Here is a 26,304-nt window from a genome sequence, read left to right as displayed (position 1 = left end):
ACTTAGAAAGACACTCTTGAGTTGTAGGAGATACATATACATCTTGAAGGGACAGAGGAAGGATTCAGAATTGTAAACCCCGTTTAGCAAATGCTGTAAGAAGAGAGGTCAGGGACCTGTGGTCAGGTGTTGCCTAAAACAAGCACTAACTTCTTTTGACAGCCTTGAGGTTTTTCAGATAGAAACTCGAAGTGGGGGCTAGGTTGTTCCAGGAAAGTGGCCCTAGGCTACCAGAAGTTGTGTTCAAGTTTGGTGAAGTCTCTTAGTTTAGGGATTCAAATGGGATATTCATTTAGAGAGTTTTTGCAGTTGTCGAAACAACTGCAAAACATCTATCCCTAGAAAGTGCTGTCCTTCATTTGTCCCTGGATTCACAAGTTGGGGAATGGTGAAAATGGTCTTCAAAGCCTGTTATTCTAGGAAAGCATATTTCTGAGGGAGCAGAGGCTCCTACTGTCCTTTAAAATGTACACCCAGATTTGAAACAGCTGATTTCATATTCTTTTATAAAAACTTAAAATGATCAGTAATATTTCATCTGCGAATGGTGAGAAAGCATTACTGAACCAAGCAGTAGACAAAGGAACTCCAATGCAGAGGGTTTATAGATGACCAAAGTGAAAGAATATGCTTTGATTTGTATCTGTAGTTGCCAGGATAATAAATCTTAACATTTATCTAAACAACCCTAACATTTTGGTTGATTTCTTTTCAAGACGCCATTTATCATTTGTACCTATCTACCAAATTTTCTTTTAGCATATGCTTGCCAACAGTTTAGTGTAATGTCTAATTCTGAAGTGCTGGGATTCGGCTGGTGTCATCTGAGTCCCAGACTGTCTTGGCCATAATGCAGCAGGGGCGATCTATTAACCATTCATATTCAGAGTTAGGGGTCATAGGAAATATGTGATAGGCTGTGACTCTTTTAATACTCTATAATGCAAAAAATTAAACTTGTCCTTTCTCGTTTCTTCAAAGGATGGGTTTAAACTAAATCTTAACCAAAAAATTAATATAAGGCTGTTAAAACATGGAACAGTTCTGGCAAAAATTGAAGGAGATATCCAGATCCCACTTACTCATCAACAGAGGACACCCCTCTCCCTGTGGAAATCCATCATACAATTCTGTAAATGTATAGGATTCTGTGGAAAACTTTGCAAACAACTGGTTAGATGAGAACCACTAAGTTTCATTGTGCATAAAGGCATATGGGGCTGATGCCCAGCAAAGGCAGAGACCTTCAAGCCTGGTATACTTCCAAGGCTATGTTTTTCCAGAGAAATTCTTCCCAGGCTGCAGGCCCAGCATCTTTGAAGCTCTGTGCCCTGAAAAGGAGCCCTGAAGTCATCTAAGGTTTCTTAGCTCTAAAAGTTTTCCTCTTTGGATTAGGCCCTTCACCTAAATTTAGTGCTGGACGATTCATAAACTTTATCTCTATTATATTCTCTCCTTGTAAAGTCTTCAGTATGCAGTCATTTGTTGATCAAATAGATGTTTAAATAACATTATAATGCTGTGATAGACTCTGAATGTTTGCCTTTTATATGAACATTGGAACCTCATTTAAATATACCTGAGAGCTATAATTTAATGTATTTCATACTTCAGGAATTTCATGAACAGATTGTTCAATAGATCTTCTTTTTTGTTATTTAGTTTTTATTTCATAATTATAAACTTAATGCTGCAATCCAGTGAGGCATGTAAGGGAATAAGGAAAATACGGAAGCCAAAGGAACTGCAGTGAGAGCACAAAGATTCTAGGATGCTGCAAGCAAATGAGGCGGAGGGGTGCTCTCCTGAGTTATAGAAAGAATGGTTTGGTGGTTAAGACAAAACACAAGTCAAATTTATTCAAGTTGTCCACAGTCAGCAGTGGTGATCTTCTTGCTGGTCTTGGCATTCCTGGACCCAAAGCACTCCATGGCTTCCACAATATTCATGTCATCTTTCACCTTGCTAAAGACCACATGCTTGCCATCTAACCACTCTGTCTTGGCAGTGCAGATGAAGAACTGGAAATCATTTGTGTTGGATACAGAATTTGCCATAGTCAAGATGCTAGACCTGTATGCGTCAGCTTGAAGTTCTCATCAAATGTCTCCCCATAGATGGACCTGCCACCAGTGCTATTCTGGCATGTGAACTCACCACCCTGACACATAAACCCTGGAATAATTCTGCAAAAGCAGGAACCCTTATAACAAGTCCTTTCTCTTCAGTGCTCAGAGCACTACAGGTTTCTGCTGTCTTTGGAATTTTGTCTGCAAACAGCCAGAAGGAGTTGGGGCCCAAGGGCTCACCATAGATGGCAATGTAGAAGAATGCGGTGGGGTTGACCATGGCTGGTAACAGGGGACTCTGGTCGGCCAGCAGCATCTGTAAAGTCCAGATTCTTCAATAAATCTTACATTTTAAACACAATACTACTATTTTAGAAGTACAGATGGTCACTGACTTACAATACTTACTATTTTTCAACTTTATAATGGTGAAAAAGCAAAATGCTTTTCACCATAGCAGAAACTATGTTGAGTACCTATACAACCATCCTGTTTTTCACTTTCAGTATAGCATTCAATAAATTACATGAGCTATCCAACAGTTTATTATAAAATAGGGTTTGTGTTAGATAATTTTGTCTAACTACAGGTTAAGTTTTCTGAGCTCATTTAAGCTAGGCTAGGCTAAGCTATGATGCTCAGTAGGTTTGGTGTATTAAGTGCATTTTTGGCTGAATGATATTTTCAACATACAATGGATTTATGGAGATGTAACCCCATCAAGTCAAGGGGCATCTGTATAGAAAATCAATTTTATAAAAAGTATCATGAAAGAGTAATATAGCAATGACATACCTTATTTTTTTTTTTTTTTCAGAAAATGAAGAGATTCTATTTTAACAGTCCTAAAGATCTAATTGTTAAAGAATTCTTCATAGGTTCCCCTTACTGAATCAGAACACCAATATTCATTACTGTTTAAAATAGTCAAATCTGTTTTAAACAAATTAACAAATAGTTAAGGAAAAATGCATATTATTTTATGTTATTTTATATAATTTGCAAGTATATAGATATTCTTATGTGGGAAATACAGCTACCACATGCCTTGCTTGTATATCAGAGCTCAGAATAGTTAAAAATTCTCGTAAGTTCACTATAGTTCAGATGAAAAGGTCTAAGAGTCTTATCCAAGCAGCTGTGGTTCCTATTTGAATTTTAGCCTAGATTATTAAAACCTCAAACCACAAAATCCCCCTAGGAAATCTTGCATAAGCATTGTTCTCATTGAAAAAGGCTGGGATCAGAAAGGAAACAAGAGGTTTATGCTTTAGTTGGCTTTAAAACATCAAAAAACAAGTGGTCAATTCTCCTTCAGATGTGTGTTCATAACCCCTTTTAAAGGCAATGAAAATTATATGTGTGGATTTGGAGAGAATATACCCCCAAGTAAGCAAATTAAGAAATGCCAAGAACAACCAAAGATTTTGCTTCAAAAAAATTGGCTTAAACAATAGTTATTAAAAAAATAATTTTATGCAATATGTCAAGTAAATATATTCATCTGTGATAGAATTTCTGTGACCAATTGGCAGGAAATATTTTTAAAATAGCTTCGCCATATTTCTTTTCTGATTTTGACTAGAAAAAATTCAGTTGCTAACCTATTTTTTAAAAAGCCATTGTTTATGTTTCTCTGAATGAAGCAAATATCTCATAATTCAAAAACTGGTTATTTTTCTACTAGGGCCTGATGGGTGCATTTTCAAGTTACTAATGACACAGCATGTAAACCTTTTTGTGGAAAGAGCTTCTGAAACAGTAACGTTTTAGATATAGATTTTTATCACTGTGAGAGGAGGTAATATTCTTGAATATCGCTCAGAATGCATCTGATAGACAATATTAATTTAGCAGAGGAGGTAAGGAAGGAAGGAACAGACAGGGAGTCATTATTTTTGAGGAAGTGGGTAGGGAGTTCTGCCGAAAATACTCCTCACTGTATCCAAACCACAAAGGTTTACTAAACAGAAATTTAAATCAAAAGGCAAACAGGATGTTCATCTGGGACACATTTTTGGACACATACTTTTAATACCACATAAAAGCTGCACCAGCCAGATGTGAAAGCAATGAAATTTAAACAAAAAAACAAACAATAAAGTAAGAAGTGAAATTGGATGAGAGCCCTCAACGTAGAGCACTTCCTCAGTGAAGTGACTAGATCACAGAGGGTGCAACTGACTCTGAGGAAGAGGTGGGGCAGGTTCTGGAGGCCTGTGTTTTCTCACAATGGAAGAAGTAAAATAGCAATCTGGTTTCAGGAAACAGTGAGCTTTGGCAGCCTCTGCTTTCTGGATTTCTTACATTATCTATTTTAGACTGAAGTGGAAACTTATTAAAGCCAACACTTTAATATCAGATCAGCTGCAGGAAGGAAAACAGAGAAAAAAGTGTTGGTACATATTGTACCCTGAACATCATGAAGCAAGAAATGAATAACAATTCCTATGAGCTATCTAAGGCTAGTCATCCTATCACAAATACAGAATGATAATGTCATGATTACTCGGAACTCTTAAGAATTTGGAAGTAACAAAGTCTTGTTAAGACAAGAAAAATAGGAGAGGTGATAGTAACATATAACTGTTGTATTTTTCACACAGTTGGAAGATAAATTTTTAGGGTATCATTTATTTATTTCCAATATTCTTAATTTTAATATTTTAAAATTACAAATGAGAGGTAGTTAGGCAGTCATAAAAGCCATTACTTGAGTTTCATGTGTCCTAAAATAGCAAATTTTGAGCATTTAAATTCTCCATACTTTTTTTAAGTAAACAGAATTCTCATAGTCCCAAGCCCAATGTAACAATCTCTGGGTCTCTTCTCCGAGTTGTGATCAACCCTGGCAGAGTCTATCTACCAAATTTCCAAATAAGGTGTCTGTTACATCTGAATTTTTATATTGAACATAACACTCTAAAATATGTATAGGCCATTTGTATTTCTTCCCTCTGATACGTTTTGGAAATCGGGAATTAAAACTACTAAGAGTTTGATTGCTTCAACGTTTATTTTTTTTAAGCTTTATTCTGCTATATTCTTAAAAATTAAGGTGAATAATTCTTAAAGTAAATGTTAGAAGTTATTTTTGATAATGACCAAATCAGATGTTTTATATCCCGTGACACGAAGAAATATGTTTGGGAAAAGATCAATACAAGACATAATTATTTTAGAGAAACAGATTATTGAGATTCAGTGTTAAATAACATTAGAAGTAATTGAAGTTTGCATTATTTCTCTAAAAATTATTGCTTGTTTTGTATAACTTTTATGTATTTTTGAGATATTTTTGCTTTTCTAAATAAAACAGAGCTTGAGCTGCCATGGTTTGTAAAACAATCATAACCATAAAATACTTTAAAACAGAGCAGTGAGTGAATATTGATTTAAACCCAAGATAAACATGGTTGCATTTTCCTTTATTTTCCATTTCGTTAAAATGAATATATAACGTTGCTATTCATTTTTATTCATTCAGTTGATTTATCTTGTATTTTTCTCATAACAATTTATTGGCCATTTTTTAGAACCCAAATTATTTGAGATATCATTAGGTTTTATTTTCCTTTAATGCTTTTAAGCTTTGCTTTTCATAAATTAATGTACTGATTGGTTGTTAAAATTTAGAAGTTTATAGCAAGTCTTGTCATATTAAATATGTTAAAGAGGCACCTGTAGTCATTTTATACTGATGCATAACATATTGCCAAAAACTTAGCAAGTTTTAAAACATCACATATTTATTATCTCAGAGTCACTGTGGATCAGAAGTACAGGCTCACTTTTACTGGATCATCGGCTCAAACTCACAAGGATGAGAACATTAAGGTGAGTGCCAGGCTACATTCCTTTCTGAAGCTAAGGGCCTATTCCAAGCTCACAGGAGTACTGGAAGAAATCAACTCCTTGTGATTATAAGAATGACTTCCCTGTTTTCTTGCTGCTGGAAACTGGGGCTACTCTCAGGTTCCAGACCACCAAGGTTCCCTGTCAGGTGATGCTCTCAGAAGTCCTCTTGTAACATGGCATCTTAGTTTTTCGAAGCCGGCAAGGGAGACACTCCGGCTCTTGTCTCCTAAAAGAAGTCTTATAAAGCATAGAACAAACATGGGAGTGATATCCTACCTTTGCCATATTCTTTTGACAGAAAACAAATCATAGGCCCTTCCCTCAATCAAAGGGAAGAAATTATATGAGGCATAACACCAGGATGGAGGTCATCGGGGCCTGTTTTCAAATCCTGTCTATGGCATATAATAATGTCTATAGGTTTACTAATTTTCAAAGACAAAGACATGCTTATGAGAAAATATTTTAGACATTCAAAATATTACTATAAATCTGGGAGATGTTTACTTTCCTTTACACATTGAAGTTATTTGTATCTTAATTTTAATTTGATATTATTCAATATAATTAACTACATGGCACACTTAAAGAAGGAAAAATACAGATACAATTTGGCTCCCTATAAAATCAAAAAGCCACACTTAAATATTTGCTTCAAATCATTTATTACATTTCATAAGAATACTTTTACTATAAAATAATATATTATAGCTTTCCTCCTTTGTACTATTTTGAAATTCACTTCTTTTTAACATTTTGTTTAAAACGAATGAGATTTTTCTAATTTCTTTTGCCATTTATCCTTTCAATAAATATATATTGAGTCTCCTCTACATTTTATGATTTTTACTAAGTCCTGAGAATGTAAACTAAAGACTAGTGAAGAGTTGTTACACCTCTGCTAATTACTAGCAGTTTAACATTCAACAGATTGCTTAACCCCTCGGAACCTTAGTTTACTCAACTTTAAAATATATATATATATATATGATGCCATTTAATTTGGCAAAATAATATTTAGTTTCTACAATATTCCAGTCATCATGGAAGGCCTGAATATCCTGAGATAAAAGATATAGCAAATGCCTTTTGAAAGTCTGTCTAGTGAGTAAGACAGAGTTAACACTGTTACCACTAGGAAGAACACAAAAAAAAGACATGGGAAGAGGTAAAATCTGAGATGAATTTTGATGGATCAGTTAAAGTAAGCCAACGGTGTCAGATGAATTTAATAGTAAACACAAACAGGTGCCTGAGACAGCATGCGTATTAGGGGAACTGCAAATAAATCTGTTAGATGAAATGTGGTATGTAGACACAGAGTTGTATGAAAATAAAGTATCTAGATAAGCACAGGCCAGATCACACAGGACCGGCTGAAAAGCTCACACTGCACCCTGAAAGTAATGAGGCACATAAAGATGTTAAGTGAGGAGTAAAACAATAACCTTTGTGCTCTGGAAAGCTTACTGTGCATGATGTAGGAAATGTAGAGAGGAAACCCCATGCAGATGAATTAGGAAGGCTATTGCAGGAAGCGGGACAAAGGGATAAAAACAGGACTGGTAGAGATGGTAAGGATGGGATAGACATGAGACATGAAAGCCAGAGCATATCTAGGACTTCATGGCTAATTGGAGATGGGACTTGAGGAAAACAAAATTAATCAGTATTATCTAATAATAGACATAGAAGGGCAAGAGAAGTTTGGGGGGAAAAGGAAAGATGAGTTTTATGTGGGGAATATTCGTTTGAACTTGAGATATCTTTGGAACATATTCCCAGCAGATAATATGATACATAACTGTAGATCTTAGGAGAAATCTATATGATAAGGTATAGATTAGGAGTTTATCAATGTTTCTGTATCTAGAATATTTATACATTTATCCAGGGAAAGTGAAAAAATATAAAAGGAAAATGAGACTGTGAACTTTAAAAGGTCTCTAAGGTGTGTCAGAGTAAATAGAGTACATAAAAGACCCCAAGAAACACTGACCAGAGTTGTGAGTAAAAAGCAGGCCACAAAAATATCACAGAAACTGCACAGCTATAGAGAATGAAGAAAGAAGTAAGGAATCACATACCAAATGCTATAGGAGATAGAGTCAGAATAAAGACCAGAAAAGAGACTATTGATAACACCTGTGGTGACTTTGGCATGGAGCACTTACAGGGAGCATTAGGAAAGGAAGCCATAGATCAGTGCAGTGGGAAGTGGAAGACAGGGGATGGAATGGGAAAGCAAGAGTAAACTGTGCTTTCATCATGTCTAGGAATGGCAAGAAGGATAGGAAATAGCATAGTTTTTAAAGCAGAAATGAGATAGGTGGAAAGCATTCTCAATGTATGTGTGTGGGGTTTGTGATTTGTTTTGCATTATAAAAACAGGCAACAAAAGGGGAGGTAAGAAATATTAATGAATGAGCTATGAGGCTGGAATGCCTGGGTTTTAATCTCAAGTCTACCACTTACTGGTTAAAATTGGACAAATTACTGAATCTCCGTATACCTCAGTTTCCTCACCTGTAAAATGTAGATAATAATAGTATCTATTTTATTAATATTGCCGACGTTAATTATTTGCAGTAAATAATACATGCAATGTGCTTAAACCAATGAATAGTACATAACAAGCATTGGATACATTTGACTCCCACTAGCTATATTTCCTAGCTACCTAAGATTAGCTTAAATGGAAAAGGAACTTTAAAAACATGCTAGATAGCTCCTAAAATACGGTTACTTCAATGACAACACTCTGACATGACTACTCAGGATTAGTAATGATAATGAAGTTTGCACTGATGTTAGAGACCCACACATAGTTCATGCCAACAAAAGCAGGGCCTGATGTCAGAAACTCTATCACGACTGCCTCCAAAGAACCAGATGCTACTGCTACTGTGTCTGTGGCACTTTGCTCACTTTTGTGTTTGAGCACATCTGAGAAGAATCTGCACGTCAGTGACAAGGAAACCTGGCAGAATCAACTCTGGCTTCTTTAGGCTATGCTTGAAATGTGACAAATGCTCCAAATACAAGAAGGGTATTCCACAGATAGTTAACATCCAAAACACCCCATGGGTTAGTGGAGGCAAAAGTTTAACTGAAACTTGCCACATTAACCTCAGTCTTCGGTAACCTAAACAGTTTCTTTTTATATGAAGTAGTCTTATGGATAAAGAAAAAATTGGAAGTTGCTTCCCATCAACACTGTTTTCTACTTCCCCTCATTCTGCCGAAGAGAGCATTTAGGCTGGGAGAAAACATATCCCTCATGCAGTTGGGCAAAAGCCTCCCTCTGGCCTCCTGCTGGCTACTACCATGCTGATCTCCAGTAGAGCGAGCCTGGGCTGGTCTTTGATATGGCAGGAACCTGCATATGCATCTCCTCCCGGATTCTAAACAGGAAGTGGTATCAACCTTGCCCTTTTCTGGGCATTTTTTTTTTTCTATTTAATAACATGGGTCATGTTTGGACCTGTGGCCTACAGAGGGGCAACCAGGATGTGCAGGTCTCACCATAAACTTCATCCACCCCTGACCTGGCAATAGGACTGGAAAGATTTCCTACCTCCCCTTATGACACACCTTCTTCATGACATCCCTTGACTTCTCATCCCTGGTAATTAGAAAATATCTACAACCTAGGTGGTAAGGCAAATACTTAATACATCAGTGGCAGGTAAACGGTTTTACGATTTTTTTTTTTCCTCCCAGCCAAGCCTGGCTTTCAAAACTTTTGGTCATGCTGTAGACTCAAATATTTTATTCTGAAGTCAAAAGCCAAATAGTGATGACCTCTGACTCAATCAGGTCCAGAGTCAACAATTCCAATCCTCCCAAAGTCAAATAGTTGACTCTGGCAGGATGAGGGGAAAGTCCTCCTCAGGAAATGCAGAAAAGAACACTCATCTCTTTTTTAAATATTGCTATGGTTGTACATGGAAGAAACTTAGCATGTTTATATATCAAGAGTAAAAGACAAGTAGATAGAAGGAGCTTAAGTCATATCAGAGGAAGCCAATTTGTAGGTTGCAGTGACCATGGTGGAGGGTCGAGTATCGAAGCACAGTTAATAGGATGTCTTAAAAGAAGAGAGAGCTACTCCACTGAAACAGAAGAGAAAGGTGAGAGGTTTGCAATCATAAACCATTGCAAGACTTCCTCCCGCTCGCAAAATTTTCTGATTCTGTTTTTTTTAAATTTATTTTGTAATGATTAAATGACTCTAACAATAAGTGAATTATAATGTTAAAAATGTGAATGCTGTGTAAGATGATTTGAAAGAACTAAAGATGGAAAGAATGAGGAGCTATAATATACAACAGAGTTACTTTAAATGGAATGCTGTTGCTGTAAGGAAATTTCCCATCCCTCTGTGATCCTCTCTTCAAACAAATTTAAGTCATTTTATTAGAAAAATAATAACCCTGTCCATTTGCGGCACCAATACAAGTGTCTTACTGTTTTTGTTCCAGATGAGAACATTAGCCAGACCCAAAGTCATATAAGTGGCCTATTCTCTGCATTAACTGGTTTGGGTTTTAACCAGGACAGATGCCTTGTCTTGTATAATATTTTCTTTCACTGTTTCCTTTTATTATGTTTCCTCTAATGCATTTTTTACTCAACTTTAGAGATGGAATATGGCAACCAGATTTTAGAGTATTAGCTCATTCAATAGGAAATGTATATTCCTGTTTCAAAATGAGCATCTGTCTGTTCTCTGGAATTTTAAATAATAACAATAGAACAACTACAGAGAAGCTTAAGATAGGAAATGAAAACCACCACTGTGTTCTGGAATACTTGGAAGGACACTCTAGGCAGAATGTAATTAAGTAGTTGGAATTTGTGGTTTAGGCCACCAGGGTTAAAACTATGCTTCCTGAGCAAAGTGCTTTAGATTTTTCAAAGATCAGAAAGTTTGGCACTATGTAGAATAATTAGAGGATCCTCCCCCCAGGCATCTTCACCGTAAATACCGATACTCGGTGTCTTACTGTAGACTGTTTGCTCAGCTAAAGCCAAAAGGGAGAAAATGTGTCTTCCTGGGACAAGAGAGAAGGGAGTCTTTGTCTCTCATTCCAGGACAGATACTGCAGTTCCTAGAACAGCCATCTCTCCATCTCATCTGCTCAGTTGAGAAAAACAAACTCACCATATTGTACATATCCCTGGTGGGAAGATCTAGAAGTGAGAATAGCAACATGGAAAGAAACCTTGCTGGAGAACCATTTTCCCAAGGCAACTTTATTTCTTGCTTATCCCAGGGCCATATCACCAAAAAATATAGTGTGAAATGGATCATATAAAAGCATTGTAAAATAAAACAAGGCTCATCTCTGAAATACTCAAGGGAAAAATTAATGCTAATATTGTGGTATTACTATATATTTTAGGCTGAATAGTGGCCCCCAAAGTAACCAGATCCTAATCCCTGAAAACTGTGAATGTGACTTTATTTAACTAGAGACTTGTAGATGTAATTAAGTTAAGGATCTTGAAATGGGAAATTATCCTGGATTATACAGATGGGCCATAAATAGCATTACGAGTATCTTTATAAAGGTACATAGAAAGAGATTTGACTACAGACAAAAGAGAAGGAGGCTATGTAATTGAAGCCAAAGGAAGCAGAGTCAGAGACTAAAGAATCTATGCCACTGGCTTTGCAGATCCAAGGAGAGGCTACAATCCAAGGAATGCAGGGAGCCTGTAGAAGCTGGAAAAAGCAGGCAAATGTATTCTCTCCCAGAGCTTCTAGAAGGAGTGTGGTGCTGGTGACACCTTGAGTTCAGAAATTCAGTGACCTTCAGAACTCTAAGAGAATCAGTTTGTGATGGTTTAAGCTGTACAATTTGTGGTAATGTATTACAGCAATCACCAGAAACCAGTATGTTCTTTATGACCGTGATCTCTAAGTACAGTAGAATAAATATATTGACAGCTCCATAAATCACTTAACCCAAGTTTGAATATTATCATCGTATTCCATAAAACGATGTCCCTGTTTATGCCATAGCTTCAGAATAGAGAAGAAAATGTATATGACAGTGTTATTTAATATAAAGTATTATTACCTTCAGAATAGCTTAATTTGAATTTTAAACAAAAACATCCCTAATTGAAATTGCCTTTCAGGAAACTGAGAAGAAAAATACTCAAGATAGTAAAAACAAAGTCAAAACAAATGAATTTTAAAATCCTGTGAATTCCAAACTAGTGTTATGGAAACTACTCTTTCACCTGCCTTGACTCTCCTGCTCCCCACCCTCCTCTTCGCCCTCTTCCCCTCCTATCAAGGTACCTCACACCTTCCCCTTAGTCAATTCATTGCCAGTCCCTCCTCCTTTCCTCTGCCTTTCTTCCTCCCTCAGCCCCTTGATCAGCCTTCCTCCTTTGGCTCACCCATCTGTTGCCTTCTTTATGCCTCTCTCCCTTTCTCCTCCTCCTTTCTTCCCCCTCTTATTTTCTACACCAGTCTGTAATCCTCTGCCACCCTCCTCCTTTCCCAGCCTTTCCCCGAACCCTTCCACTTAAACACCTACTCTCTTTTTATTTAGCAAATTCCCCTTTGTTATTAATTCTCTAAACATTCTGTGTACTTGGCTTCCTATCTGACTAAAGCCTGTGACTTCTTGGGGGTTACCTTACCTTCTCTCTAGTTCTCTCATGTGGACGCTAATTATCATCTATGTGCTGACTATTTCAATCTCTATGCCCAGCTCAGTTCAGTACTTCAAACCTCCAGACTTGTATATCCACCTACGTATGCAGCATCTCTATTTGGATGATTAACAGATACCTTAAAATTACCATGCCTCAAACTTACCATGTTAAAGACATTAGTTTTGATCCTCCCAACCCCCACCTCCCCCTCTTAAACATAACCTCTATCTTCCTTGTGTCAGTAAGTGATACTAGTATTTATCCATTTGCTCATGGTGGATCACTGAATCCCCTTTCTGTCATCTCCAACCCAATTTACTTGCCTGCCAGTGAGACCACCTCCAAAATATATCCTAAACCTTCAAGCTCTTTCTTTCTTTCCTCTACACTCCTGGTCCAAACCACTGTTATCTCTCATTAGACTTCTACACAAGCCTTCTAACTCATTTCATCCTCACCAACCAACCACCATGACCTACATCTTTTCAAACCATTTTCTAGACAGGAACTAGAAAGGTCACTTAAAACTATAAATTTTATCATATAACTCCACTCCATATAACCCTCCAAAGATTTCACATTTAGAATGAAACTAAGTTACATATATTGCATAAAAAGTCCTATGTGATCTGAGCGTGCCTTTCCACCTTTCACTCTGATATCCACACCACTCACTTTCTTACTCATAATTCTCAACCACCTTGACCTTCTTTCATGTACCTACATATCTAATTATTTCAAGCAATAGCCATTTTATTTTCTTTAAGACACATAACATTTTCTGAAATAATCTTATTTTTGTAATTATTTAGTTTATGTTCTTACTTTTCACTGAGAGCAGGGACTTTCCCCATACTTACTAGAGCCACAGCAACTATGGTGGTGTTGACAAAGAGTAGACATTAAGCAAAATATTTGAGGAATAAATAATCATTATTTCTTTACTTTGATATATGTTGCAACTTAAACGCATGTGCTAGGTTAGGAAAAATAGCATTTTAATTTTTTTGTTAAAATTTCCTAAACTCAACAGAAATAGCATTAATGTCTTTGGTAGCCAAAGAAAATATGGAAACATTGAAAATCTTAAATATAAGTCAAAACATAAATATTTATCTCAATCATAGGTAGATCATATTCTAAATGCTATCTACCTGATGCCAACATATTTGATGGGCAGAAAAATAGCAGTAACTTATTCTTTTCCTCAGTGACATCAAATAATGATCAAATTGATATTTTTATTCATATAGGTTTGGTCTAAGAGAGTAAACATAAAATAGAGACATTTAGTCAACTTCAATTGGTTTAGTCAGTAGAAAACAATCTAACTTGCTTTAGTTTTTCTCTTTATCAATGCACAAATATATAATCCATGTTTTCGTTGTTGTTCTTACTCTTTATATTTTACTTGTTTGTTTGCTTTTTAAATTTTATGGATCAGTCAATTGTATTGGATCAAGTAAAACTTCCAAAATTCATCAGTTTCACATATTTTATTGTATATTTTTCAAATATGTACATACACTTAATATATTTCTCTGATCATATTCCCAAATATGATTTTCAGGAACTCTACTAAATTTATTTCAATGTGAAAGAAGTTCACTTCACATCAACTGAATCACTATACTAACTGCATAAAAGATTCTTTAATACCTTTATTTAATGAACATTTTTCTCTATTTTTTTCAGATTTCTTTTATCTCTCTAATTATTTTATTTCAGACTTCCAGAAATTCTTACTCAGGTTAAAAAAAGTCCCAACTGGTCATTCTCCACTGCCTTTTCTTCAATCAATTTCTATCACACTTTCAGAGTAATCTCTCTAATCACAGTACATTTCTATGATTGGTAACCTTCAATCACTCTGTGTTGTACTTCAGATTAAATCACATCTTTCAACATGTCTTATAAGGACCTCCACAAATAATAGCTGTCATTTCCCTCAAAATTTATCTTTTTGCCTTTCTTCAGTTTAACTCAAAATGAAACAGTCTTATATTCACAGTTGCCTATGGTCTCCACACAAATATTTTCTGCCTAGAAATACTACTTTAAAATAAAACATCTAGTTGTGATTGGATCCAGGAGATGAACCTAAGCTGGAGTCTTCTGGGTAAGTGGACAGAAGACACTGCAATGTAATGGATACAGATGACATTACTCATAGAAAGTATCTAAAGTAAGAAGAGGTTGAGGATAAAAAATCTAAGAAACACTGTTGCCAGTGGCTGTGGGAAGAGAAGAATGAGGAATTTTCCTTCAATAGGTATAAAGTTTCTGCCATACAAGACGAATAAGTTCTACAGATCTATTGTACAACCTAGTACCTATAGTTAATAATACAATATCATGCACTTTAAAAATTTTTAAAAGGATAGACCTCATGTTAAATGTTCTTACCAAAACAAACAAAACTATATGCAAAATGACACAAGAAAATTTATTTTTGAAGGTGATGGTTATGTTTAGTACCTTGGCTGTGGTGATTGCATCAGAGGTGTATGCATATGTTCAAACTGATTAAAATATCTACATTAAATGTTAGCAATTTTTATCTATCAATTATGCCCCAATAAATCTTTTAAAAAAGAGAAGTGGGGAACATATGCTCATGAAGGGAATCAAACAATGAGCTGTCAGAAAGGTGAAAGAAAAAAAATCCACAATAATATGGTGTCATAGAAACTGACACAAAAGAATGTTCCAAAGATGAAGAAGTTATCAAACCAATTAAGAAGAACCTAATAATTTCAACTGGTTTAATGATAAAGGTATTGTTACATTTACAAAGGAATAATAAACTTGGAAAGTTGGAGTATGAGGCTGAGAATTGGGAACTGTGAGTCCAGATTACAAGATTGGAATACAAGAGATAAAGACTGTGAAAAGTTAAAATATAAGTTTATACTATAAGTGTTGAAGCCATCTTGATAAGTCAAATTTGGGATAAAGAGGAAAGCCATGCTAAACCTCTCACTTAATGGGAAAGTCTGACAGGGAGTCAGTAAATTATAGATCTAAGAAGAATGAGAGAGTAATATAGCTGATATGTGAGCTTACACAGAACAGAGGGATTTACATATTCATAAAAGCCAATAACCTGACCTTGTAAATCATGAAGAAGGAAGATATCAATCCGGTTTTCTGACCTAGGGAAGAGGGACCAATAAACATTCATGAGCTAATCTCTACTGTCTTAGTCCATTTTTTGTTGCTATAAAAATACCTGAGACTGGGTAATTTATTTAAAAAGGAAAAGAAAAGTTTTATGTTAGCTCATGGTTCTGCAGGCTGAGAAGTTCAAGGGCATGCCCCTTGTTTCTGGTGAGGGTTTTTGTACCACATCACAACATGGCAGAGAAGGTCAAAAGGGAAGCAGACATGTGTAAAGAGGGGAAAAGTTCTGGCTTTATAACAACGCACTCTCATGGGAACTAGTCCATTACTATGATAAATAATCCAGTCTCACTACAGCAAGAACTCAACTCACTACCATATAAACAGCACCAAGTTATTCATAGCAGATTTGCCCCATAAGCAAAATACCTCCCACTAGACCCCACCTCCCAACACCACCACATCCGGAACAAAATTTCAACCTGAGTTTTGACAGGGACAGGCAGATCATATCCAAATAATAACACCTCCTCTTGAATTTTATTTAAGAATTCCCTTCTGGAATGTTAATCGATACAGCTATTATGGAAAACAGTATGGCGAGTCCTCGAAAAATTAAAAATAGAACTACTATATAATCCTGTAATTTCATTTCTGGGTATACACCAAGGGAAATAAAACCACCACCTAACAAAGATATCTGAATTTCCATGTTCATTGTGTCATTATTCACAAAACCAATATCTGGAAACAAATTAAGTGTTATTGATGGATGAATGGATAAAGAAAATGTGATCTATATGTACAATGAAATGTTATTCAACCTTAACAAAGAAAGAAATATTGCAGTTTGTGACAACATAAGTGAAACTGGAGGACATTATGCTAAGTGAAATAAACCAGAGGCAGAAATAAAAATACTGCATTATTTCACAAATATGGGGAATATTTTTTAAAAGTCAAATACATAAAAACAGAGAGTAGGACAGTAGTTATTAGTGGCAGAAAGAGAATGAAAATGGGGAGAAGTGGGTCAAAGGGTACAAACCTGCTGTTACATAGGATGAATAAGTCTAGAGAGTGAACGTACAGTATGAGGACTAAAGTTAATAATATCATATTGTATACCAAAAATTTGCTGAGAGTAGATTTTAAGTTCTCTTACTGAACACACACACTAAAAGTAAATATAGGAAGTGATGGATAGGTTAATTTGCTTTACCATACTGTTAATTTTACTATATACATATGCATATCCAAACATCATGTTGTATACCTTGCATACATACAATAATTTTTTTAAAAAGAATTTCCCACTTTGGGAGGCCAAGGAGGGCAGATCAAGAGGTCAGGAAGGCAAGACTATCCTGGCCAACATGGTGAAATCCTGTCTCTACTAAAATACAAAAAAAAAAAATTAGCCGGACATGGTGGTAGGCGCCTGTAATCCCAGCTACTTGGGAGGCTGAGGCAGGAGAGTCACTTAACCCGCTAGGTGGAGATTGCAGTGAGCCGAGATCATGCCACTGCACTCCAGCCTGGTGACAGAGTGAGACTCCGTCTCAAAAAAAAAAAAAAAAGAATTTCCTTCTGGCATAGAGTATGTTTCATTTTAGAGTTCAATTTTCAATTTGAAACAAATTGCACTCAAATTTTGACTAATGTTTTCATGGCAGTTATCAATTATCTTTCATATTCTCAAGGAGACACTTGAAAGTAATGTTTGTCTGCAGGTGAAGACTTTATTGCTTGACAGTTTTTCCTCTGTCACGTGTACAGAGAAAAAGTAGAGACTGTGCTTTGTTATGTGGCATTCATAAGTGTTTTCTACCATACTCCTCCTTATAGGCTAAGTATTTCTGAAAAAAGTGTTTCCAAACCATACCAGAAGACTGTATAGCAGGTCTATCGGAAGCCAGACTTAGAAGTTGGTCTGGATTTGAAGGTACAAAGTATATTAGATAAACCATTCAACTTTTCAGAATCTTAGCTTTTCTTAATAAAATGAAGCTAATAAATTTTATAGTTGCAAAGATTTGCAATGTTTTCAAATGAAGCAGTGTTTTTAAAATGCTTAGCACAATGTGTGACACATAAATATAACTTTTGCTTATAAACTTGTTGATCTCACATACCTACTTTTAATTTTTAATGTATTCAAAACTAAAAAAATACTAATCAAGAAATGGCAGAGAGCTTCATCTATGACATGTGCTCATGAGGATATGGTCTAGAGAACAAACATGTTAAAACAAATTTTTTCAGTGGGTGGAAACTGCTCCCATGCTATTATTCCTGCACATTGCCATATGCACTGCTTCTTTCTTTGCCAGAACATAAAGGTTACTCTTACATAGACACAGTCATTTACTTTGATTCAAATTTCTGTTGACATGTTCACTTTTAAGGACACTTTATTTTGTGATCAGTCAACACAGATCTGTTTTTTTAACGTTGTTGGTGTTTGCTTGTTTTTGTCATGGATTTCCAGAAGTCATTGTCATGCCATGCTATTCTTAAACATTAACAGTCTTTCTTTTGTTTATATGTGCCTGTATGCCTTTTCATCTATGTTTCTTGGACTCTAATGTTCCTTCAGTTTTCTCAACCTAGTGAATTCCTATGTTATTCTCAAGACTCAGAATAAAAGATGTCGCAGAACAAATGTTGTCACCCAGACTGAGCTAAAATTTCCATCCTCTGAATGCCAGAATCATTTTTATATGACTAGGAGATGTGTATGTCAGACTCAAAGTAAAATCTTTTAAAATTCACATCCATGAGAATCACAGAGTCAATTATGTATGTTTTAAGAAACACTGATGAAACAAACTTTCATATATTTTTGTTGCACAGCCCTGGGTAGGAATCACTGCTCTAATATAATATCTGTAAATATAAACTATTTTTTGAGTCTTTCTTTTCCACCATACAGTTAGGTCACAGAAGTGAAAGACCTGCTTCTGCTTTTATTTATTCCTCAAACCCAGCATGATGTTCTATTTTATTTAAAAAAATGAATAAATGGAAGCTAATTTCAACTCAATAAAGTGATAGCTTGGATATAAAGTTATCATTACATAATTAAGAAGAAAAACAGCACGGCCAAGATAACTCACTAGAAACAGTGGTGGTTGGAGGGTCTCACCAAGAAGAATGAAAATGGTGAGTAAATCCTGCACTGGCAACTGAAGTATCCAGTTTCTCTCAATAGGATTGACTAGGTGGTGGGCGCAACCCACAGAGAATGAGGAAAAGCAGGGTGGAGGGATGGTGCACTTGGGAGCCATCTGGGGGATAGGGGAGCTCCCACCTCCAGCCAAATGAGGCAGTGAGTGATTATGCTACCCTGCCAGGGAAACCATGCTTTTTCCATGGATCTGTGCAACCTGAAGATCAGGAGATCTCCCTCATGAACCCATGCCACCAAGGCCTTTGGCCCCAAGCACAGAGCTGTGCAGATTCTCAGTAGCCGCTCAGTCAGAGACTGCCTAAGACAACCAAGTTCCCAGAGGGAAAGGCGGCCATCATCACTATGGCTTCCTGCTGCCTAAGACAACTGAGCTTCCTAGGGAAGGAGCAGCCACTGTCACTGTGGCTGTCTACTGCTTAAGACTACTGAGCTCCTGATGGGAGGGGTGGCAGCCATCACCGCAGCTCCAATCTGCCGTTTTTCCCTTGCCAGTACTGAAGAGACAAGACAGTTTGGACACAAGAGGAATTTCCCACTGTGCAGCACAGTGGCTGTGGCAGATCGTGGCCAGACTGCCTCTTTAGGCTAGACCCCGACCCATCCCTCCCCACTGGGCGGGGTCTCCCTGCCTGAATTTCAGAAACTCCAGCCAAGAGTGTAGGGATACAACTCTGATCTCCCTGGGACTGAGTCAATGGGGGAGGGGGTGGCCACAATCTCCATGGATCAGCAGACTTAGTCTTTCCCCCTGCTGGCTATGAGGAATCTGAGCAGTCCAGAAGAGTGAGATTCCTGCCAATGCAGCACACCCCCTCTGCCAAGGGGCAACTAGAGTACTTCATTACACACGTCTGGGATCCCATGCCTCCTGTCTGGGTGAGATCCCCCCAGCAGCGGTCACCAGACACTTTATACAGGAGTGTTCTCACTGGCATGAGGTCGGTGCCCCTATGAAATAGAGATCACAGAGGAAAGAGCAGGCAGCCATCTTTGCTCTTCTGCAGCCTCCACTGGTGACACCTCCAGGTGCAGGAGGGACCCAGGCAAATAGGATCTGGAGTGGACACACAGTAAATCGCAGTAGCCCTGTGGAAGAGGCCCTTGACTATTAAAAGAAAAAGAAAGAAACAGAAAGCAATAACACCACCAGCATTAACAAACAAGACGCCACAGAAACGCCATCCAAAGATCAGCAGCCTCAAAGATCAAAGCTAGATAAACTCACAAAGATGAGAAAGAATCAATGTAAAAACAGTGAAAACTCAAAAAGCCAGGGTGCCTCTTCTCCACCAAATGATTGCAAAACCTTTCCAGCAAGGGCACAGAACTGGGTAGAGGGTAAGATGGATGAAGTGACAGAAGTAGACTTCAGAAGGAGCTGTTACCCAGAATAACCAGTTTAGAGAGGAACATAAATGATCTGATGTAGCCGAAAAACACAACATGAGAACCTCACAATGTAACCAAAAGTATTAATAACCAAGTAAACCAAGCAGAGGAAAGAATCTCAGAGCTTGAAGACTATCTTGCTAAAATAAAACAGGCAGACAAAAGTAGAGAAAAAAAAGAATGAAAAGGAATCAACAAAACCTCCAAGAACTATGGGATTATGTAAAAAGACCAAACATATGACTGATTGGGGTACCTGAAAAAGACAGGGAGAAAGGAACCAAGCTGGAAAATGTACTTCAGGATATAATCCAGGAGAACTTCTCCAACCTAGCAAGGCAGGCCAACATTCAAATTCAGGAAATCAGAGAACCCCAGTAAATACTCCATGAGAAGATCAACCTCAAGACAAATAATCATCAGATTCTCCAAGGTCAAAATGAATGAAAAAAAAAAAATGTTAATGGCAGCCAGAAAGGCCACGTCACCTACCAAGGAAAGCCCATCAGGCTAACAGTGACCTTCTCAGCAGAAACCCTACAAGCCAGAAGAGATTGGGGGCCAATAGTCAACGTTCTTGAAGAAAAGAATTTCCAACCCAGAATTTAATATCTGGCCAAACTAATAAATGAAAAGGAATGAAGGATAAGTAAAGTGAAGGATAAATAAAATCCTTTTCAGACAAGCAAATGCTGAGGCAACAGGCCTGCCTTGCAAGAGCTCCTGAAGGACAAACTAAATGTGGAAAGGAAAAACCATTACCAACCACTGCAAAAACACACTGAAGTACAAAAACCAATCATGCTATAAACACCAATAAATTTGCAAAATAACCAGTTAGCATTATGATGACAGGATCAAATTCACACATAACAATACTAACCTTAAATGTAAATGGACTAAATGCCCTAATTAAAAGATACAGAATGGCAAGTCGGATAAAGAGTCAAAATGAATCATTGTGCTGTATTCAAGAGACCCATCTCACCTGCAAAGACACACATAAGCTCAAAATAAAGGGATGGAGGAAAATCTACCAAGCAAATGGAAAGCAGAAAAAAGCAGGGGTGACAAACCTAGTTTCTGACAAAATAGAGTTTAAACAAAGATAAAAAAAAAAAAGACCAAAAAAAATGCATTCCATAATAGTAAAGGGATCAATTCAACAAGAAGAACTAAATATCCTAAATAGATATGCACCCAATACAGGAACACCCAAGTACATACAAGTTCTTAGAGACCTACAAAGAGAATTAGATTCCCACACAGTAATAGTGGAAGACTTTAACACCCCATCATCAATATTAGGTCATCAAGACAGAATATTAACAAGGATATTCAGGACTTGAACTCAGCTCTGGATCAAGTGGATCTGATAAATATCTACAGAACTCTTCCCCCAAAAACAACAGAATATACATTCTTCTCAGCACCACATGGAACTTACTCCAAAATCAATCACACAGCTAGAAGTAAAACACTCCTCAATAAATGTAAAACAACAAAAAACATAACAAACACTTTCTCAGACCACAGAACAATCAAATTAGAATCCAAGATTAAGAAACTCACTCAAAAACTTGGCAACTTCATGGGAACTTGAACAACCTGCTCCTGAATGACTCCTGGGTAAATAAACAAATTAAGGTAGAAATCAAGAAGTTCTTTGAAACCAATGAGAAGAAAGAGACAATGTACCAGAATCTCTGGGACACAACTAAAGCAGTGTTAAGAGGAAAAATTATGGAAATAAATGCCCACTTCAAAAAGCTAGAAAGATCTTAAATCAATACCCTAACATCACAAATAAAAGAACTAGAGAACCAAGAGCAAAACAACCACAAAGCTAACAGAACACAAGAAATAACCAAGATAAGAGCAGAACTGAAAGAGAGAGAGACACGAAAAACCCTTCAAGAAATCAATGAGTTCAGGAGCTGGTTTTTGAAAAAATTAATAAAATAGATAGACCACTAGCTAGACTAATAAAGGAGAAAAGAGAGAAGAATCAAATAGACACAATACAAAATGATAAAGGGGTATCACCACTGACCCCACAGAAACACAAACAACAATCAGAGAATACTATAAAAACATCTATGCAAATGAACTAGAAAATCTAGAAAAAAATTGATAAATTGCTGGACATATACACCCTCCCAAGACTGAACCAGAAAGAAGTTGAATCCCTGAATAGACCAATAACAAGTTCTGAAATTGAGGCAGTAAACAAAAAAAAGCCCAGGACCAGAGGATATACAGCTGAATTCTACCAGAGGTACAAAGAGGAGGTGGTATCATTTCTTCTGCAGCTATTCCGAACTATTGAAATGGAAGGACTTTTCCCTAACTCATTTTATGAGGCCAGCATAATCCTGATACCAAAACCTGGCAGTGATACAAAAAAATAGAAAACTTCAGATCAATATTCCTGATGAACATCAATACCAAAGTGTTTAATAAGATACTGGCAAACCAAATCCAGCAGCACATCAAAAAGCTTATCTATCATGATCAAGTTGGCTTCATACCCAGGATGCAATGCTGGTTCAATATACACAAATCAATAAATGTAATTCATCACATAAACAGAGCTAAAGACAAAAACCACATGATTATCTCAATAGACACAGAAAAGGCCTTCGATAAAGTTCAACACCATTTCATGTTATAAACTCTCAACAAACTAGGTATTGATGGAATATGCCTAAAAATCATAAGAACCATTTATGAAAAACCCACAGCCAATAGCATACTGAATGGACAAAAGCTCGAAACATTCCCCTTGAAAACCAGCACAAGGCAGGGATGCGCTCTCTCACCATTCCTACCCAACACAGTATTGGAAGTTCTGGTCAGGGCAATCAGGCAAGAGAAAGAAATAAAGTGTATTCGGATAGAAAGAGAGTAAGTCAAACTGTCTCTGTTTGCAGATGACATAACCCCATGTCTAGAAAACCCCATTGTCTCAGTCCAAAAGCTTCTGAAGCTGATAAGCAACTTCAGCAGTCTCTGGATACAAAATCTATGTGCAAAAGTCACAAGCATTCCTGTACATCAGTAATAGGCAAGCAGAGAGCCAAATCATGAACTCTCATTCATAATTGCTATAAAGAGAATAAAATACCTAGGAATACAGCTAACAAGGGAAGCGAAGGACCTCTTCAAGGAGAAATACTGCTGAAGGAAATCAGAGAGGACACAAACAAATGGAAACACATTCCACGCTCATGGATAGGAAGATTCCACATAGACCTATGGAACAGAATAGCGATCTCAGAAATGAGACTGCACATCTACAACCATCTGATCTTTGACAAACCTGACAAAAACAAACAGTTGGGAAAGGATTATCTATTTAATAAATAGCACTGAGAAAACTGGGTAGCCATATGCACACATTTGAAACTGGAGCTCTTCTGTAATACAAAAATTAACTCTGTATGAATTAAAGGCTTAAATGTAATATCCAAAACTAAAAACTCTAGAGGAAAATCTAAGCAATACCATTCAGGACATAGGCACGGGAAAAGATTTCATGATAAAAATGTCAAAAGCAAATGCAACAAAAGCAAAAATTGACCAATTGGATCTGATTAAACAGAAGAGCTTCTGCACAGCAAAAGAAACTATCATTAGAGTGAACAGACAACCTGAGAATGGGAGAATACTTTTGCAATCTATCCCATCTGACAAAGATCTAATATCAGAATTTACAAGGAACTTAAACAAATTTTCAAGAGAAAAACAAACAACCCCATTGAAAAGTGGGCAAAGGACACGAACAGATACTTCTTAAAAGAAGACATTTATGTGGCCAGCAAACATATGAAAAAAAAAGCTAACATTACTGATCATTACAGAAATGCAAATGAAAACCACAATGAGATACTGTATCATGCCAGTCAGAATGGCGATTATTAAAAAGTCAAGAAACAACAGATGCTGGCAAGGCTCTGAAGAAATAGGAACCCTTTACACTGTTGGTGGGAATGTAAATTAGTTCATCCACTGTGGAAGACAGTGTGGCAATTTCTCAAAGACCTAGAACCAGAAGTACTATTTGACCCAGCAATCTCGTTATTGAATATATACACAAAGAAATATAAATCATTCTTTTATAAAGATACATGCACATGAATGGTCATTGCAGCACTATTCACGATAGCCAAGACATGGAATCAATCCAAATGCCCACTAATGATAAACTGCATAAAGAAAATGTGGTACATATACACCATGGAATACTATGCAGCCACAAAACGTAATGAGATCATGTCCTTTGCAGGGACATGGATGGAGCTGGAAGCCATTCTCCTCAGCAAACTAACACAGGAACAGAAAATGAAATACCGCACTTCATTTCTTACTTTTAAGTAGGAACTAAACAATAAGAACAGATGGACACATGGAGGGGAACAACACACACTGGGGCCTGTCTGGGGTCAGGCGGAGGCAGAGCATCAGGATGAAGAGCTGATGCATGCATGCGTGGCTTAATACTTACGTGATGGGTTGACAGGTGCAGCAAACCACCGTTGCACATGTTTACTTGTGTAACAAACATGCATGTCCTACACATGTATCCTGGAACTTAAAATAAAACTAAAATTTTAAAAAAGAAGAAGAAAATCTGTAGTCTTTGCAATATTACATACTCAGCTCAAAATGCATGAAGGGAGACTTTTATACCAATATGACAAATACAATTTGAAATTTGCAAATTACTTTGCAAAAGTAAATTTGGCTTTAATTAACATAAAAGATCATTAACTGCCCAGTCCTGTATTTCAGGCTACTATTGACAGATACTATTGTTGGCCCTGTTTAATGACCGTAGCATGGCAGAGAGTAAGACAACACAGGCTGAGGATAAAAATAGATGTCATTGAAGTCATCACAAAATGAGGTTCTCTGAATAGATTTTTACTTTTTGAAACTTTTTAAATATCACAAGCCAATGAATTTGATGGCTTTCCCTTTTTCTCCTCTTTTTCTTGACTCCTGAGAGGAGTTGCATCAGCTCAACCTATTGGCTGTATTCAGTGTGTAAAGAAGAAATAGCAACATAAATGAGTGTATTTTGTTTCATCTCTTTATCTTAAAGATTGAAATTTGAGCAACGAGTAAATTTCTTATTTATCAATTGGTATTCATTTAAGAAAGTAAGCAGCTCCACATGGATCACCGTGGAATTCCAGAAACCAAAGGAGAATCAGAGATATCAAAGAATAAGGAGAAAAGAGAATCAAATTGCCTGGGCAAAATCAATGTAAAATCAGTTTGCTAAAGAGATCTGGTAAAAGATTTTAGCAATACTCTAGTGATAGAATAATTGATAATAAACGGCTGTATTATTTTGTAGCTCTATCTAGCATGTATTAGAAGCATATTATGAAAAGTAGAGTTGTGACAGGGCTTTTTTATTTTTTAAGAACCGAGAAAAATATTACATTTCTTTTTTAAAAAATAAAGACATCAATTTCCTTTTAGGCCATTGTTGTTTGTTTGTTTGTTTGTTTTGCTTGAGGAATTAAATGACTTATCTATATTCAGGCTTGTGGTAGAATGATATGGGAATATCAAAGCTTCCTGGAGAACTTATTCCATGGCCAGAAGAAAGGTCTCCAGTAGAGAAATTACTTGGATTCACAAAACATGTAACCCTTCCAGAGAATAATCTAAACACACACACACACACACACATACACATACACACAAACACCAAATGACCTCCCAATATCTATAGAATGATGCCTCAAATCATGATTTGAAAAAGTATGAAGGTGTGACCTATAGAAGCTGCACAAATCTGGGTTAAATATTTATTTATGCTTATTAATTATGTGGTAAGCCACAAACATTTTATTCCACAAGGTGCATACACACATGGTCAACTAAGTCTTTGGTTGTTTTTATAAAGTCTTGATTTAATAGTTCTTCTTTCATAAGATTAAGTGAACTCAACTGACAATTGCTATCATTTTTTCCTAG

At 36.6% G+C, this 26,304-nt stretch overlaps 1 pseudogene; it reads right to left on the bottom strand.

The window, feature by feature from the left end:
• Positions 1-1,425: 1,425 nt before the first annotated feature.
• Positions 1,426-24,881, bottom strand: LOC141410264 (peptidyl-prolyl cis-trans isomerase A pseudogene; annotated as a pseudogene).
• Between the last annotated feature and the right edge of the window lie 1,423 nt (positions 24,882-26,304).

The sequence above is a fragment of the Macaca fascicularis genome, chromosome 5, assembly GCF_037993035.2.
Source record: "Macaca fascicularis isolate 582-1 chromosome 5, T2T-MFA8v1.1".
Taxonomy (NCBI): domain Eukaryota; kingdom Metazoa; phylum Chordata; class Mammalia; order Primates; family Cercopithecidae; genus Macaca; species Macaca fascicularis.
This window is presented reverse-complemented; position numbering and strand designations above follow the sequence as displayed.